Raw genomic sequence first — 19,050 nt, 5'->3', positions numbered from 1 at the left:
GATTCCCCTTGGCTTTGGCTGGCTTTGAATCAGCCAACTCTCTGTAAGCTGGAGTCAGCCACAGAGCTTGGAAAGACTTGTGACCGGGTGGAAGCTGCCACTCTTCCTTAGGTATAACAGGAATGCATTGGGCAGACTTGGGCATGGTGCTACACGCTCTGATTTGAAGTTACCAGGTGGTAATGTGGTGATGAGAGGAAGTCCATAGATCATCTTGCTCTTCCAGATACATCCCTGCCTTGGCTGGTATAAAATTTTCAATGAAAGACAGCACTTTTTTCATCTTTTGGTCCTTAAATTGTTTGTCTTGATTTAGTATATTACAGTTTTTGTTTTCAAATTAGGAATGGAAGGGACGTTGTTTCTCTCAAGACAGCAAGCTTGTACTTTTAAAAGATTTTAGTTTAATAGCTGTATTTACCCACCTTCTGTTTGTTTGCTTCATTTTTATTCTCATCCTTTTCATAGTTATACTATTGGAAATGTTATTAGTGGAGGTAAAGATCAGTGCAAATACTAATGTACCTGTATTTCCTGCTGCTTGACCAAGCAAGGCTTTCTTCCTTCCATTTTTGAAGAAATCCTTTTTATTTTTGTAATTAATTTTAGGCTCATTTCCTTTATGCCATTCTCAGTTATTGGCTGCTGTTCGTGAGGGCATATGTGTGTGGCTTGAGGACAGCTGTGTTCAGCGGGGGTGTACGTGTGAAGGAACCCCCCACCCACGCAGGTTCTCGACAGGGAAGGTAGGAGCTGGCCATGGGAAAATGTAAAGAGCACATCTAATTCAGGGGCTGTTGGGCATTAGCTGCATTGCCTGCCTGTGCTGCATCATGAAAGCCCTTGTATGAAGGTTTCCTGTCCTGGGCTGATGTTTTCTGCTGGATTACCTGCTTTGAAATGCAGCATGACCTTACCTCTCCAGAGCCCCTGGGGAGATGGGAAAGCAGTTGCGCTGTGTGACGCATCCTGTAAAGCAGTCAGTTAAACCCCAGCTGCAATTGTAAATGCGACAGTAAGGGTTGGGAAGGATATTAAACCTCAGGCTTCAGGCCTTAAGCCAGTCTCTAGTTGAGTGGTATCGGGATGGGGTGAAGGTACTTTTTTTGCATCTTGCAGTCTGGTCCTGGCCTCACTGTGCTGAGATGGAGAGGTGGTCTCTGCATGTCTGAGCGGCACAGGGCAATTTCCATGGCAGAACTTGATCAGGTTGTGTTTTAATTCTTAGTCCTAATAATGTTATTAATTGTAGGGTGGCAATGCATATGGGTTTCAGCCTAATCAGGTTTCAAAATTCTCTTGTGCTAGGTGCTGTACTGTCATAAATGCACGTTTCATGCCTCAAATGCTGTTCTCCAGCTCATACATAAAGGCTACGAACTCCCACTAGTATGCATGGCACGATAGCAAGAATTGCTGCCTTAGCAAAGAACTGCTGACCAAAAATTGAATTTGTGTAAGCAAAACTCTGCTAGGTGTTTCAGAGATGACAGCTTTCCCAGTCTCTGCCTGTGCTGCAGGCAAATCTTCCCAGCACAGTCTGTCTATGGAAGAGAAAAGAGGCCGTCGCCGCCTTTCACTCCTCAGGCAGAATTCCTGAAAAAGCAAAATGCGTTTATGCCTCATCCCCCTGTCTGTCCTTTATATTCAGCAAGGTGGGCCTTTGGAGGACCCTCAGCATACCCCTGTTAGCGTAGGACTCCAAGGAGAAGGCGTGTTGTTGGAAGGATGAGTAAGAGTGGGATGGGAAAGGGTTTTGCACAGATGCCAAATCTCTGCTGATCAGTGGTCCCTTAGTGGTCCTAATTGGTTGTCACAGGCTAGAACAAACTTGGGTTGCTCTGACTTACTGCCAGGGCCAGGACTGGAGCTGCTGTGCCTGAAAGCTGCCCCCTGAGACTCTCATTATTCTTTTGCTAAGACACCATTTATTCAGGATCAGATCTAGCCGCTGCACCTCCCCCTGAAGGACAGCGCAGGGAAACCTTGTCAAGAAGGTATTAGCCAAGGGGGTGGAGGGGCAGAAATCTGAAACAGTGCAGTGCAGGTTAATATAAACACGTTGAATCCTCAACCCTCCTTTCAGCATTAATCATTTCCTTCTGCAGCACGTGCCGCTATTGCTGTCAGAGTTGATCCTTGTCCAGCTGGCTGTTGCAACTCTCGTGCAAAATGCCAGATTTTCCCAGAAGCCAGGATCATTAACGCCATGAATCACACAGCCTCAGCTGGCTCAGCCCGCAGGGCTTTGTTTCAGAGACCTTTGTGTCCATGCAGTTTCTCTTTTCCTGCTCACCTTGAGAAATGCAGTAGGGTTTACAGTGTCATGCCTACCCCTTTGCCTGTGCAATGTTTATCCTTATGCTTCTGATGTATTTAATTTGTTAGCTGTTGTGCTGTTTTAATTGGCATCTATAGCAGATCCATGTGAATACTACAGAAATATGGGAATGCTTATTTCCACTTGCCAATAGATTTGCATCTGTTGCATCTGTGCTATTTAATTTCCGGGGCTAAGGGACACTGCCTTTTGTTCTGTGTTTATGAAGCACTGGAGCCATAACAAGGTGTTCAGGCCCCTGAAGTCAAATGGCAGCTCTGAGGTCCTCTTGGACCTGAGCCACCAGAGTAGAAGGGATGCTTCCAGGAGGAGCCATGACCAGCTGAACTTGCAATGTGAACAGCCATCCATTTTTTCCTCCTTTTAGGTGCCAGGGAGAGGAAGATCTGACAGGCAGGGAGGACATGCACAGCCCTGCTCTGCGTGGGACCATGACTTTTCTCTCCAAAGCTCTTTCTGAGTGAGTGCTGCTGGCAGGGAGCTGTGGGCAGGGTGCAGGTCAGAGGGGAAAATCAAAGCTGTGCCCTGGCCCATCACCAGCAGGCATAAGGATGGTCCCTGCTCCTGGAGCTGAGCTTGGGACTCTTCAGAGTCTGGACAGTAGCAAGAGCCCTTCTTGTACTACCCTGCCTATGGCTCAGGCTATGCCACCGTTTGAGCTTAATGCTCTGCTGCATTCATGTGTGTTCCTGAAGGGCACCCAGTCTTCATGAAGACATCCAGGGATGGAGACTTGGTTGCTTTCATTCACAATGTGCTTCAGTGATTAATCACTCTCACGATGAAAAGTTGTATTTTACTCCCAGTTTTAATTTCTCCAGCTTCCATCAAGCGATCCAAGTTACGCTTTTCCTTGCTAGATTAAATAGCATTTCAGGACCTTCTTGCTCCCCCTCCAGGGAAGTGCTCGTACATTGTAATCCCATCACCTTTCAGTCTTGTTTTGATACTCACTAAACCCATTGTCCTCTTCAAGCCTTTCAAGTGCAAGGTGTATTCTTTGTCTCTTGGGTCATTGTGGAAACTTTTCTGCATCTTTGTTGCAGCTTTGCAAAGGAGTTAGTAACACATAGCTCAATGTCACTGTCACATGCTCCTCTTTCTGCTGCACGACATGTTTTTCTGTTGTAGTATGACACTGGGACCTTAGGGTGGGATTTCTGGACATTGTGGAAGAGCCTTCCCTGAGTTGCCGCTCCAGGATGGAGACGGTCATGCTCTAAGTTTGTTCTGTAGCCTGTGTCTTTAGATACGGTGCTTTGCACTGAAATCTATTAAAATGAAAATTTCATGGCCAGGCTTGGCTTCTCAGATTGTCTCTGTTGTTTGTATGTCTGCTTGTCTATCTCAATATGTTCATTCTACCCGTCTTTGCCATCTGAAAATTTGATCATCGAAGTTTTTGAAAGTACTTCTGGATGACTGGTGAAAACAATTGAGTTGTATCACATCTAATATAGCTCCATGCAAAAAAAATCACTAGAAACAATGTGATTTCAATTATGATTCCTTAATAAAATTGTGTTCTTGAAATCTGTCAGCCTGTCAAGTCAAATCCATTTATATGAGCCAATTTTTATCAGAACACGCTGCAAAACTAAACTGAGTACTTGAGCAAGGTCTATGAACACTACACTACGCACCTGCAGTTTTCTACATTAAACAAAACCATAGATCCTCAATGATGTTTTCCATAAAACTGTGTTGACAGCATTAATTACATCCTTCACTATTTATCAATCAGTTGAATCTTGTATTAATTTCCCCATAATTTTACTTGGGACTGATGTTGACTTAGTTTCTCTGGGTCATCTTCCTTTTTCTTTTTGAATTTTGGGATGAGCAAATTCACTAGCTGTGCACGCCAAAACTAATATATATCGTATCTTTTGAATTTCTGTCCTATGCTGTGATATCCACAGATATAACTTGTTACACTACTCATGTGAGTGTTACAGACAGCAGGTGATTCTTGATTCTCCGGAAAACAGGTACAAATGACCACTGTTGCTTGATAATCAAACGATAAATATTTGTTTGTTTGGTTGGTTGGTTTTTTAAACACTACATCTCTTGAGAAAGTTCACTGCGTTCTGTTTAGGAGCAGAAAGAAAATCAAACTCATAGTCAGCTAAACACTTGGTTCTGGCACTTTTTTGTATGTCCATATTGCTGTCTGTCCTGGTTTGGCCTAAACCAGGCCAATTTTCCTTTCAGTGATTTTTACTTTCAGCTAAGTCCCTTCTAAGTAACTGCACTTTCTGAAAGTAACTGCATGTTTTGCAGACAGTGTCTGCTTCTAGGACTGATAACGCTCAAAGTTTGTAGTTATCACTGAGGCACCGGTAGAGGATGTTATACAGAAAGGCTCTTGCTGTACTTAGTCTTAGAGAAACCAAGGTCACTGCTAAATTCCTCACTGCTTACGAGTGAAGAGCCGAAGGGGGGTCGCACCTGCAGGGAGGAGCGGACAGGGCAGGTGACCCAAAATTGACCAACGAAGGTATTCCATCCCGTACACGTCATTCTCAGTATAAAGCGGGGGGATCATGAGGGTCTCTCTTTCTGCTATGGCTGGTGTCCGAAGAGGACTCTGTCCATTTTCCTGCTGCCCCCAATCCCGATCTGTGCATCCCTGAATCCAGCTCTCGACCGTTGCTGGGCCCAGCCTGGGCCTTCCCGGAGCCTGCCCTGCAGTGCCAGTGGCGACATTGCCAATGTCGGGGGAGCTCGATCTTGGTTTTGTATATATTTGTATATATTTGATTATTCCAATATTATTATTATACTCTTATTCATTATTATAGTTTATTAAAACTGTTTTAACTTTCCAACCCGTGAGTCTCTCTCCCTTTTCCCTTTCCTTTTCCCTTCGGGGTGGCGGGGGGAGGGTTAACAGAGAGCATCTGCCACAGGTTTAATAGCTGGCCCAGCTTTAAACTGTGACACTGTCTTCAGTAATTCTTTGTCAGGAAGAAAATATTGGCAGGAAAAAACTAAGGACACAGTAGTTAACAATAGCTGGCCTTAATTTGCAGGAAAAAAGTATTCTGTTCACTTTAAATAAAATACATTTTTGCAAAATTGCAGATGAAAATGTATGTATTTTAGCAGTTTTCTCTGTCTTTTGATCACCAAAAAGATTATTTTTTTTAACCTCATATTTAAGAACCTGTATGTGTACATAGCTTTGCATTGCCTATTGATTCTGTTGCCACTAGAAGTCTGATCTCTGCTGTCATTGAACTGCTATTGACTTGGGGTCAGGTAATATACCAAAAAATACAGCCTAACCAGATTGTGGTTCACTGGAGACTGAAGAGGGGTTTCAAAGCTTCTTTCCCTCAACTCTTCTTTTTTGTGTATAAACAACGAAAAAGTGTTAGTATTTAATCCATTCAATTTGTTTTGCTCCAGCTCTTCAGCTTTGAGTTGTTGTAATTGCATTCGAGAATGAATTTGCTCGTTTGTATTAAGATTTTTCGTTTTAGTTTTTTATTCCTAACAAGCTGGTACATGCAGAAAAGAAACTAGATCATAGTGCTAAAAGCATAATCTGAAGTTTACAGAAAAGGGATGCTGTAATTTGCAAACAATCTAAATCTTTCTCTTTATTTCCTAATGGTAACTATAACTTGAAAACTATTTACAGCATCACTGGCATGCAAGTGTAGCACTTAGAGAAATTTAAAGGATACTAAATGCATAGAGCTTGACCGTTTTTTATGCTTTTCACGTTTCTTGGGCAATTCTGAGATGATGGGAAAATATGTCAAATATGCTGGAGGTGTGTATTTGTGTTCTGGAATTTAATCCCTTTTTTTTTTTCCCCTAGTCTGACTGATTCAATGTTTGGATATGCTGTGTACAGGGAGGATCCTCTTACTCTGAGCCAAAGCCCATCAGAACCAATTCCAACATTTGACAAAGACCTTCAGGTGGTGTTCTGTTTCCCTCAAAATGGCTTTGAAGGTTTTTAAGAGTCTCAGATGTACGACGTAAAAATTTACTTCCCCTGCAGATCAGGAAAACATTCAGTATACACAGTGCATGCAAAAGCCTTACTGAGTCTTCATGCCTTCCCTTCCATTTCCATTCTGCAAAGACTCAATTTGCAATGAACTGGAAAAAAAACACAGGTTTTTGGGCCAACAGCACTCCAAAAGTTGTTGGGTCCAACATACCTCAATATGCAAAAGGCATGTCTTTACTGAAACCCCCTCTGTCATCTAGATTCTTCTCCTGTTGTTTGACAGTTCCTAAATGAATGATCCAATTTACTACAAATCTGAGAAAGAGTGTGATGCTGCTCAATGCCTGGGAATAAAAAAAAAAATATGAGGTAGAGAGGCAATTAAAAAAAAAGAAGAAATACACATTGCCTTGGCTTGTACTTTACCTCACTGTTACCAGCTCTTTTTATACTCCGATTAGGCAGGCAGCATGTTGACACAGCCCAGACTGCTTGTTCTTACATGAAAAAGCAGCATTTTTAATTAAACACACTCACCTACTTTTTCATAGTGACAAGCCTACTGCAATTTAGTGTTATTCATTCTCCTAAAAACAGAATTTCTTATCTTTTTTCCCAATCAAGAGCTTTCATTCTCAAATTCATAATTTTCTCTATCTGCAGTGTTTGCCCTGGTTCACAAGAACGGTATCAAATTAATTTTCCTTACGAATTATGTGTTTGGTTAGACCTCGTATCAATACCCTGGTCATTTTTCACTTCAGCCATTGCAACAAGGAGCAGGTCCAGGGGGTACTCTTCTGCAGCCCAGCAGCACCAATGTCCTGCAGAATGTTCCGGGTAGTGGTGGGACAAAGGCATAATACAGTACATTTGCTGGAAGACAAAGCTAATAAAAGGCCACTTTCAGTTTGAACTTGTCAGAAGGATTCTACTGAAACTGCTTTTCCTTTTCTTTCCTTTTATTCTCTCTTCTCTTCTTCTTCTCTTCTCTTCTCTTCTCTTCTCTTCTCTTCTCTTCTCTTCTCTTCCCTTTCCCTTCACCTTTCCCTTTCCTTCCCCCTTCCCCCTTCCACCTTTCCCCTTTTCCTTTTCTTTCCCTGAAATAGACTTAAATCCCATATCTCATTTCAGTTTACAATCCTTTCTATTTGGGCTCACTGATTAGCAGTATTTTTAAGAGGAAAGACAAGCTCTTTTTGCTAGTCATAAAAGGCAGCAAGTTTATTAAGGGCAAAGCAGAATGTGTTTGTGGGCTGCTAAGTAATAAACCCGCTTTAATGGCAGAACATTCTGTATATTTCATTTTGATAGCAGAGAATGCAGGACATATTCTGTAGCAGGACAGTTCGGTAGGTACTGTTCAACTTTATTCTCACCTTTGTTTATAGTTCAAGATGGACTGGATTAAAAACTGCTCACGTTTTATGCGTGTTCTTTAGGAATGACTTCCAGCCCAGAACAGAGGATCTCTACAGAGTGCCAGCTCTGCTTGCAAGCTTAAAGAGTCTCCATGTGGGCACAGCTCTTAGGTGGTCTCAAAGCCCTGCCATGATGTTCAGTCTACGCTCTTTCTAGTGAATTCATTTGGTGGCTAGAATATTTTCCCCAAAGACACACTTGATGTGAGTTTTGATGAATATCAATGTAATGAAAATCAGTTCTGAAATGGCATGTGCACCAAAATTAATATGGATGGTAGAAATGTGATTCAGAAGAGTAACAAGGGCATGAAAATGTACCAGGTGATCTCTTTGTTTGGTCAAAACATCTCCAGTGAGGAATGTGAACACTCAAACTGAACTTCTTACAAAGAATTACTGCAGATAGTATTTAGCACATAGTTCCCGATTAAAGCCTATTCGGGAAATAAACGATATGTTTTTACCCTGCACACAAACCTAGACAGAAGCAGAATTTGTCACCTTCACCCTGAATTATTCCTTGAGCTCAGGGCTCCACTTTTGCACCTGTTAAGTCCACAACAAAACTCCTTCTGGTTTCAGTGCTAAAACATTGAGTCTGTACTCTGGATGGTGTGTGGGGACCATTTTATTAAATATGCTAAGACTTAGTGCCAAGGTAGACTTTTCCATCTGGCTGTTGAGCAGCTTCAGGAAGGTAAAAGTGTACTTTTGCTGGGCCTGAGAGAGTATGGTCATTTGGCTGCTGAGTATGAAAGGAAGAGGTCCACTAAGCTCAGAAGTTAGATTAGAAATTTGATTTGCTGAAGATACGTAAGTTAAAGTGCATTTGGTCTAGTATTGTAGATATAAATACGATCCAAAATATGAATTTGACAGAGGTGGTGTTGATTGGCAAGTCACAGAGAGAAAACTGTAGCGGAATTCTGACCTCACCAAAGTGAGTTTGTAGTGATGCTGTTTGTACCATATTTTCCCCTTTCAGGATCTCCATTGGATGGAGGTGTCTCCAAGGGGCTGTGCAAGATATATATTGCCATAGAGATAAAGACCATGATTTTCTGTCTATTGACAGATACAACCTAAGTACCTGAAGTAAAAGAGAAAAACTGCAATGGATGTCTCCAGTTGCTCAAAGCTCTGTTCATCAGTGCTTCATTTTCCCGGTTACATTCACCTTGGACATATTTAACCATTCATTTGAAAAGAGTGTTTCTTCTCAGCTGATGTTGGCGTGGGTGGAATCCTGCATGAGGCTGCAAAGGTTCACAACATTGCTAGCTGCAAGTTTCATTCCTCCAGCCAACTCTCCATGTCATCAGCATTAAACATCCTGAAAGAAGGACCTTCTCAGACAGAAACCACTCTGTTGTATTCTTTCTTCTGCAGTGAGCTGGGACCTAGCACTCTAGGACAACTTTGAAGCAAAGGTTTCTGAAGGATACATTTTAAAATTAATCTTCCAAACTGTTACAAATTTGTTTGTAATAGTATGTAGCACTTAAATATGAGGAGGATTCATCTTCGATGTAACGTACACATATCATCTAGTGAATTTAACCAATTAAGTCGCATCAAAACATTACAAATTGCAAACTTCTTACCAAAGACTATTATAATTATCTTGTAGATGTTCAATTAAATTATTAATAGAACCCTTAATCAATTTTTATATACTCTTCTGAAATGGAAAAAAAACCCCACCCTAAAACCTCTTCTGTATCCCACGATGTTAGTAAATGAAGATTTAGCAAGCAAGTTGAAATATAGGCAGAATGCTTATGTTTTTCTGTAAATTCCAGCCTATTAGCTACTGCTTAGGGATTAGCATACAAAAGCAATGTCTCCTTTGATTCTTTTTCTTTAAATTACATTAACTGTTTCTAGGAAACATTTTCATATGAGAGTGATATTGCCAGTTTCCCTCTCTGCCTTTTGTAATGAATTAAACAAGCCCAAAGACCACTCTAAGCTGTGTGAAGGCTTTTGAGAAAAACATTTTGCAGGCTATCTGACAGCCAGGGTAACTTGAACTGCCAGGATTAATTTTTCTTAGAAAATCTGGAGTAACTGCATCATGAAGTTGTTCATTTAGTGTAAGTGTACTTCTGGGCTTAAAAGTAAATCTGACCCGAATATTCATGAATCATCGTCCATGGACATCTGTGCCAACAGTGAGGCAAAGCTGAGCAAAAATACATTTGCAAATTCTCTCCCTGCCTCTAATTCATGTAGTTTAACCAATATTTACTAGAGTTTTAATGGATCTAGTAAATCATGCCAAAAGATGCCTATGGAACTAATTTTCTAAAGCAATTAGAGATTAATATTTCATTTAGTATTTTGCTGTATCGGTACTCAAAATAACATTTCCAAATTACCAAGGAGTTATGGAGGAAATCATCACCAAAGGCAATGGGGATGTTCACACTGGAATCAACCTCTTGCTTAGGGGTCTGGACACCTGCTGGTCACAAGGGTGCTACAGCCCAGCAGCGCTCACTCGCTTGCTCTAGTATCTCTGAGCAATACTAGTGGTGTTCACATGTGGCTGTCGCAACACACACCTTCTCTAGGTACTTGGAATTGCATTTGTTTGAGGGCACCATGCTGTCAAAAAATCTCTAGAGAGCAGACTGTCATCAGGCACTGAAGTTAGGCGGTCAGGGTGCCATTCAGGAAGGTTGTTTTCTGAGTATAAGCAGTGGAAACCTCTTATCTTGTTGACTAGAGGAAGAGTGCGCTATCCTTTCTTAGGTTGCAAGTGTTCCCAGCTGGTAAGGAGAGACTGAGCACCAGAGTGTGTGTTGGGACAGTCTCAGCCATTTCACGGGTAGGGCCTGTTCCTAGCCCTAATCTCACCGCCTGTTAAGTCAGCCTAAACTTTGAGACTTTGAAGTCTGGGTTTTCAGGGTTTCTTTCTTACTGTTTCAGTTTTCCAATTAAAGAAGAGATGGGGCAGTAGTATCCAGCTGGATGCAGAAGGAGAGCTGTCATTCTGTATATGTCGCTGATTTTGTTTTTAATTTGGTTTTGTGATTTCAGAGGCAGCCCAGTCTTGACTTCTGCGTAGGCTCAGTGTGTAATTGTGTTGCCTCTGCTGACTGCACTGTCTAACAGCATCGTAGGAAATTGTTTAAGTGGCTGAAATCCAACTTCCCAGGACCTCCAGAGACTTTCCTGATCCGTTGTTGTTCTACACACTGAACTAACCAAAGCTTGTCTTTGGTTAAGAGCCCTACTGATACCTTATATCTTAAACACCTCTGGAAAAGGCTGTGCATAGCCCTGGGAGCGGGCTTGTACCCTCCACTCAGCACATCAGCTCTTTTGAGGCACTGGTGCCGTGGTCTTGCAACCGGCTGGATTCTGCCTGTTAGCAAGAGGTGTTTTGCAGAGCTGCTGGAGAGGATGGCAAACGAAAAATCACACTGCCTCTCTGTTTCCTCTCTGAAACGGAGACTATTTTGCCAGTCTTTGGTCAAGTGTTTCCACTACACAGCTGCTGTTTAGAGGACAAAAGCCAGCCCACTAAGCTGCCCAGAAAGCAAAAGAAGATTAGTAGGTGCCAGGCATGGTGGGAGGGGAAGGAACTCTGCTCCAGACATCTGCTTGACCTTATTCTCAGAAGTTGCACTTTAGACAGCAAAATAATATTCAACTGTCTTAGACATCATTTGGATAGAGAGGATGTCCACCAGTCGGGCTGCCACAGCAGCAGGTTTGCAGGGTGCTGCTCAGGGAAGGTGGGAAGGAACACAATTCCCCAGTCACCTTTGCTCTTATGGTGCAAAGTTTCATTGAGGTGCGACTGAGCAGGAAGCTGAAATCCTTTAGGGATAGGGCATGATTCAGAAAAAGGCAAGGAAAGCAGCATGCCTGTTGGCGATCCCTGTAGAGGTTCATTAAACTCGCCTCTTCATAAAAGAAAACTAGCAGCTATTGATGTAAATTCATTGCGGTCTGTCCTTCATTGCTCTGCTAGAGATTGCTGCAGGTGATGTTTTTTAAATGAATACATTATTTGAGTGAAAGCAGCAATGGATCAGAGCCAGAGTGCTTTCTACTTCTGCTTCACACATTGTTTTTAAGATTCTTGCATTGATTGATGTTGGCAAAATTGTGCATGTTTGTTTCTTGCACAGGTGTTAAGGCTGTGGTTACCTCATGCTATTTTGTGTAACCAAAGTAAGCTGCAAGACATCCATGTTATTGTTTTATCCACCAGCAGAAAAGCAATGGGAAATGTCCTCAGATCAGCTTTTATTCTAGAGAACAGTGCTACATAGAGATGGCTGCACAGGCAGGGTCCACTGTTTCTGAGACATTATTTGATTCTTTTAATTTGATTTCTTCTATTTCAAGCAGAAATCTGTGAACCAGAAATCAAAGAAAATTTGATTTCAGAAGCACTTGAATACAATATATTTGAACAAAAATATTTCCCTCACTTGTCAGCTGCTCCAGGGAACCATAATATTCTTGTTGCCAGCAACGAGGTCTGCAGAGCAGCGAGGGAGTCCCCAGGGTGTCTGTCTCCTGGGCATCCCTGCTGTACATGTCACTTCAGAGGAGCCCAAAACTTCCAGCTCCTCCAGCCCAGCTCTCTCATGGGAACACTGGCATTTCTAAGAGCCCCATGTCCAGCTCTGGTTTAGGGATTTCAGGATATCACTCCAGAGGCTGGAGCAGAGTGTGGTCAGGTTCTGCACCTTCAATTCATTAATTCAGTACCCAGGAACTCAAAAGAATATTTAAGAAATCAAAATGTCAAAGTAACTCGACAAGAGTGAAATGTCAGACTCTCTTACGTTTCTGCATTACTTGTTGTAGGCTTTCTGTACACAGCATTTTAAATTATTTAGATCAGAAAAGAATACGCATGGCACAAACTGGGAATATTTATGCAGTCTTAGATCTATCAGGCATAGCTTTTTATTTCCAATGAGATTTATAAAACAAATCAGTTACCTCCAAACACTGCACATTAGCATTCAGGCCTCTTCTCTAAATAATCCCAACTCATGCCTAGCAGGGTTGACTTTGATTTTAAAGGTAATTCTGAAGAATGATTTAATTTTGATTTTCCTTTGCAGTGCCTAGGCTGCAGGTGTCTGACAAAAATATTCCCGAAGTAAATGTTACTACTCACGGTTCCTGTGTTCCCACTGCAAATTATTCACCTTCGTATTTACCTGGTTTTACCTTCGTATATACCTGGTTTTATAAGACAACAGGCGTGACAGTGATACATGGGAAAGGTTTATGTCGTAGGGGCAAAAGGGTTCTGGGACAGGAATTAGCAGGGCTCATTTGGAGAGCTTTAAACTAGATTCGAAGGGGGATGGGGTGGTAGCTGGGCTTGCACCACTGGGGCAACGCTCTAGTGTTGAGGTAGACCAGGAGGCCTCCCATCCCCCTGGGGTGAATTCAGGGGGTGAATCTGGGATGAAATCGGTGTGCCCAGCTCGCTCCCTGAAATGCCTGTACACCAATGCACGCAGCATGGGGAATAAGCAGGAGGAGTTAGAAATCCGTGTTCGGTCGGGGGGCTATGATCTAGTGGCAATTACAGAGACTTGGTGGGATGCCTCGCATGACTGGAATGTGGTCATGGATGGCTATGTCCTGTTCAGGAAAGACAGGCCTCTAAGGAGAGGTGGTGGAGTTGCTCTTTATGTGAGTGAGCAGCTAGAATGTATTGAGTTCTGTCCAGAGGCGGATCAGGAGCGAGTTGAGAGTTTGTGGGTGCGAATTAAGGGGCAGGCTGGCAGGGGTGATACTGTTGTGGGTGTCTATTACAGGCCACCGGATCAGGATGAGGACGGTGATGAGGCCTTCTACAGGCAGCTGAGAGCAGTCTCGCAATTACAGGGCCTGGTTGTCGTGGGGGATTTCAACTACCCTGATATTTGCTGGGAGACCTACTCAGCCAGCCATCCCCAGTTCAGGAGGTTCCTCCAGTGCGTTGATGATAACTTTCTGATGCAAATGGTGGATGAGCCAACTAGGAGAGGAGCGCTGCTGGATCTGATCCTCACTAACAAGGAGGGTCTGGTTGAAGAGGTGAAGGTTGAGGGCAGCCTTGGTTGTAGTGACCATGAGATGGTAGAGTTCAGGATCTCATGTGGCAGGAACAGAATAGCTAGCAGAATCACAACCCTGAACTTCAGTAGGGCCAACTTTGGCCTTTTCAAGCAATTGCTAGGGGAAATCCCATGGGACAGGGTACTAGAAGGTAAGGGGGCCCAAGATAGTTGGCTAGCATTCAAGGACTGCTTCTTCCGAGCTCAAGATCAGAGCATCCCAGCAGGTAGGAAGTCAAGGAAGGGTACCAGGAGACCTGCATGGTTAAACAGGGAACTGCTGGGCAAACTCAAGTGGAAGAAGAGGGTGTACAGATCGTGGAAGGAGGGGCTGGCCACTTGGGAGGAATATAAGTCTGTTGTCAGAGGATGTAGGGAGGCAACTAGGAAAGCTAAGGCCTCCTTGGAATTAAACCTTGCAAGAGAGGTCAAGGACAACAGAAAGGGCTTCTTCAAATACATTGCAGGTAAAGCCAACACTAGAGGCAATGTAGGCCCACTGATGAATGAGGTGGAGGTCCTGGAGACAGAGGATAAAAAGAAGGCGGAGTTACTGAATGCCTTCTTTGCCTCTGTCTATACTGTTGGAGGCTGTCCTGAGGAGCCCCGGACCCCTGTGGCCCCAGAAGAAGTCAGGATAGAGGAGGAATCTGTCTTGGTTGATGAGGGCTGGGTCAGGGACCAATTAAGCAACCTGGACGTCCATAAATCCATGGGCCCTGATGGGATGCACCCGCGGGTGCTGAGGGAGCTGGCGGAAGTCATTGCTAGGCCACTCTCCATCATCTTTGCTAAGTCGTGGGCAACGGGAGAGGTGCCTGAGGACTGGAGGAAAGCGAATGTCACTCCAGTCTTCAAAAAGGGCAAGAAGGAGGACCCGGGTAACTATAGACCGGTCAGCCTCACCTCCATCCCCGGAAAGGTAAGGGAACAACTTGTTCTTGGTGCTGTCTCTAGGCACATCAAGGACAGGGGGATCATTAGGGGCACTCAGCATGGCTTCACCAACGGGAAGTCTTGCTCAACCAACTTGATAGCCTTTTATGAGGATGTTACCCGGTGGATAGATGATGGTAAAGCTGTGGATGTGGTCTATCTCGATTTCAGTAAAGCGTTTGACACGGTCTCCCACAGCATCCTCGCAGCTAAACTGGGGAAGTGTGGTCTGGATGATCGGGTAGTGAGGTGGATTGTGAACTGGCTGAAGGAAAGAAGCCAGAGAGTAGTGGTCAATGGGACAGAGTCCAGTTGGAGGTCTGTGTCTAGCGGAGTTCCGCAAGGATCGGTTCTGGGACCAGTTCTATTCAATATATTCATTAATGACTTGGATGAGGGAATAGAGTGCATTGTCAGCAAGTTCGCTGATGTCACCAAACTGGGAGGAGTGGCTGACACACCAGAAGGCTGCGCAGCCATTCAGAGAGACCTGGACAGGCTGGAGAGTTGGGCGGGGAGAAATTTAATGAAATATAACAAGGGCAAGTGTAGAGTCCTGCATCTGGGCAAGAACAACCCCATGTACCAGTACAAGTTGGGGGCAGAGCTGTTGGAGAGCAGCGTAGGGGAAAGGGACCTGGGGGTCCTAGTGGACAACAGGATGACCATGAGCCAGCAGTGTGCCCTTGTGGCCAAGAAGGCCAATGGCATCCTGGGGTGTATTAGAAGGGGTGTGGTCAGCAGGTCAAGAGAGGTTCTCCTCCCCCTCTACTCTGCCCTGGTGAGGCCGCATCTGGAGTATTGTGTCCAGTTCTGGGCCCCTCAGTTCAAGAAGGACAGGGAACTGCTAGAGAGAGTCCAGCGCAGAGCCACAAAGATGATTAAGGGAGTGGAACATCTCCCTTATGAGGAGAGGCTGAGGGAGCTGGGTCTCTTTAGCTTGGAGAAGAGGAGACTGAGGGGTGACCTAATTAATGTTTATAAATATGTAAAGGGCAAGTGTCATGAGGATGGAGCCAGGCTCTTCTCAGTGATATCCCTTGACAGGACAAGGGGCAATGGGTGCAAGCTGGAACACAGGAGGTTCCACTTAAATATGAGGAAAAACTTCTTTACAGTGAGGGTGACTGAACACTTGAACAGGCTGCCCAGAGAGGTTGTGGAGTCTCCTTCTCTGGAGACATTCAAAACCCACCTGGACGCGTTCCTGTGTGATATGGTCTAGGCAATCCTGCCCTGGCAGGGGGATTGGACTAGATGATCTTTCGAGGTCCCTTCCAATCCCTAACATTCTGTGATTCTGTGATTCTGTGATTCTGTATATTGTTGTCAAGAACCAATAAGGTTCCACCAGGGCGGGGGGTCCACCAGCTACGATTGATCAGATCGCAGCCCTCCTCCATCAGCCCTGCCCAGCCAGCATGGATCAGAGCCCCCTAAAAACTCCACGGTCAGCCCCACCCGTATGGGTTAGAGCCCCCTAAAAAATCCGTGGTCAGCCCCACCCACCTGTGGGTTGGAGCCCCCTAAAAATAATTCGCCCCCGCTTCCCTCCCGGTGCACTCAGGAGCAGGGGTTCACCTCCCCAGTGAAAGGTTCTTAGTTGATCCTAGAGACAAAGATGAAGCACAAAAGAGGCATGGTATTGATTCAGAGTTGGCTATGTTTACTTGGAGAATGATATTCTATAAGTGGATAATGATATTTTGTGAAAGAAGAGGAAAGACACGGAAAAGAAACCAAGAGACGGAAGGAAAAATAAGCTGAGAGTATGGATAGTATAGCAAGGACAGGATAGTCACCACCCAGGATCCAGCAGTGTCCCGCAGGTCCTGTTTGTCTTCGGTGTTTGGTCTTGTGGTGGTCCGGTGCCGTGTCTCAGAGGTGGTCTTCCTTTATATCATGTAGGTAAGGGAGTGGGTTTCATCATCTTGACAATGGTGTCTTGGAAACAGTGTGGTTATAGTTTTGCGTATGCACATACGACTCATGCGCTGTTTACGCACCTTAGGCCTCGCTTATCACTCGGCGGAGTAAACCAGACAATGGTCGGCGACTGATAAGCAGAAGAGTGGTGTGCTGCATCAACAAGCTTGTGGATTCCACAGTTCAACTGTCTTATCAGTCAAGCCGGTGCACACAAGCAAACTTTGGGACAATCACTTTACATTTCAGTCTCTCACAATTGTAGAGGGTGATAAAAACCATTGGGAGTGATCCGAAAATTTGTTTATATAGCATTGTACATCTAATTCCTCTCTTCCTGGTGACATTCTTAGATGTGTAAAGTGACTGGATCTTTTCCAGGCCCTTCCATACAGCTTAGAGAAGTCCTTTCAGCAACTCATTACTGACTTACAATAAGAACGACGGATGACTTGACTAATAGTTGAGTTGGATTACGCTTACAGGCTTTCCTACTTTAATTTAGATGCATACAATATAAAGTGTAACAACCACACAATTACACAGATTCTTTCTTAGAAATTGCCCAGCAGGGATGGATGATCCCCATTCAAATTTTCTGTTGAAAATTATAAATCTTTAAGCAGAACTGCAGTTTCAGCTTCTCTCCATTTTTTTCACAGCTGAGGAATATGTCTGTAAGCCTCAGGATACATTTATGTGTCTCTGAACTTACCTTTTTTTTGTGTTAAGAATTTGACTACAGAGCCAAGTTGAGTTTACACTACACAATAAGACTCAACTGATCTTTGTTGATGTGAAGAAAAGTCCTGCAAATGCCATAGGACTGAGTTCTGAATAATTTTGAGGGCATTCATATAGGTTTCAAGGCAAAATCATAATCTTAAGGATGAGAATTTTACTGACTCCACACTGTAAAACTGCTGGATATTCTGTTCTTCAGATGATGCTTGAATATATATATTTTTCTTTCTCAGACTAGGATGTTAGTAAGCCAGCTAGCAAGCCTGCTTCAGATTGATTTAACCTGGAACAATGTCTTTCATATAATCAAGTTATTTCATAGGTTCAGGAAGTATTTGTTATTTTCATTTTCTGGTGCTTTTACTTTTTCTGTTCCAGGCACAGATGAACCAACACTCTTCCAGCAGAAAATCTCATGAGCCTAATATAGTCTTAAGCAGGAACTAGTAATGACTGACATGCATGTGCTCACCTGTGTGTGCTTTCCCAGATGAGCTTGGCTTATGCTTCTGACCACTGTACTGGTGTAGGGTGCCCAGCTCAGCACCCAGCATATAGAAGAACCAAATCTAAGCTATCAACACAGCATAAACATCCCCAGGAAACTAATCAATAATCTAGAGGGGGTTTTTTCCCCCCTTTTGTGTTTCTTATATACAGTCTGTCATTTCAGTGATGTGCCCTTGTCTGCTGTTCATCACCTAGTACCTAGTTTTATCTTTGCAACAGTTACCTGGTTAATTATTTTCAATTGCTCTGAAAAGGCTAAATACTTATTTCTCTCTCCTGGGACACTTTTACCCATTCTTTATCTTTTCAAGCTGCTTCTTTGAGTTGAAATCCCTCCAGACAGTTCTTAAAAGGTCAGCTCTGCTTTATTTTTTTAAAATGCAGTATTTTTGTCCAGCTGATACTGAACAGTTATTTAACACTTGTGATTTTTCTGGGGTTTTTTTGTTTGGTTTTGGTGGGGTATTTTGTTTTGGTTTGGTTTGTTTTTTTTTTAATTCAGGCCTACCCTGGCCATTTCTGTCACATTTCAGACAAGGGAATGCTGAAAATCTGTGGTGGGTTCTCAGGTTGTACCAAGAGCGGGTTGTGACATGCGTGCTCATCAGATGCAGATGGGACTCACAGAATAAGCTCTCTTCACCTCTTCTGGGATTTCCAGGCCCTGGAAGCATCTTACTAGTGCTCTACACAGCTGATCCTGAAACAAATTGCCTTCAGCTGCTCCTGCACCAGGCCAGCCTCTTTGCTATTACTATATCACCAGGTCAATATATAGCTGGGTCTTGGTTTTAAGCCCAGTTGCTCCTAAAAGACTGACAGCTTGTTCATTTGCAGGTTAAAAAAAAAAAAAAAAAAATCAGAAGACAGGCTTGAACTTTTTGGGGTGACTCCTGCTTTTGTTTAGGCATATGAAATTCATTTGTTTAAGGTAAAATAAACTTGACAATTTTTATCCTTCTCTTTATAGCATATAACAGCATAGTGCATTAGGCAAATGAAGTCCACTTTTAAGTCAGAAATTAATTCATTTGAAGACCTACACGGAGGGACACAATTTGGGGTGGTGAAAGGTTGCTGTGGTCTGTGTTTTTGTAATAGCTCCATGAT

The sequence above is a fragment of the Nyctibius grandis genome, chromosome 6 (assembly GCF_013368605.1).
Source record: "Nyctibius grandis isolate bNycGra1 chromosome 6, bNycGra1.pri, whole genome shotgun sequence".
NCBI classification, from domain to species: Eukaryota; Metazoa; Chordata; class Aves; order Nyctibiiformes; family Nyctibiidae; genus Nyctibius; species Nyctibius grandis.
Note: the sequence above shows the minus strand (reverse complement) of the source record.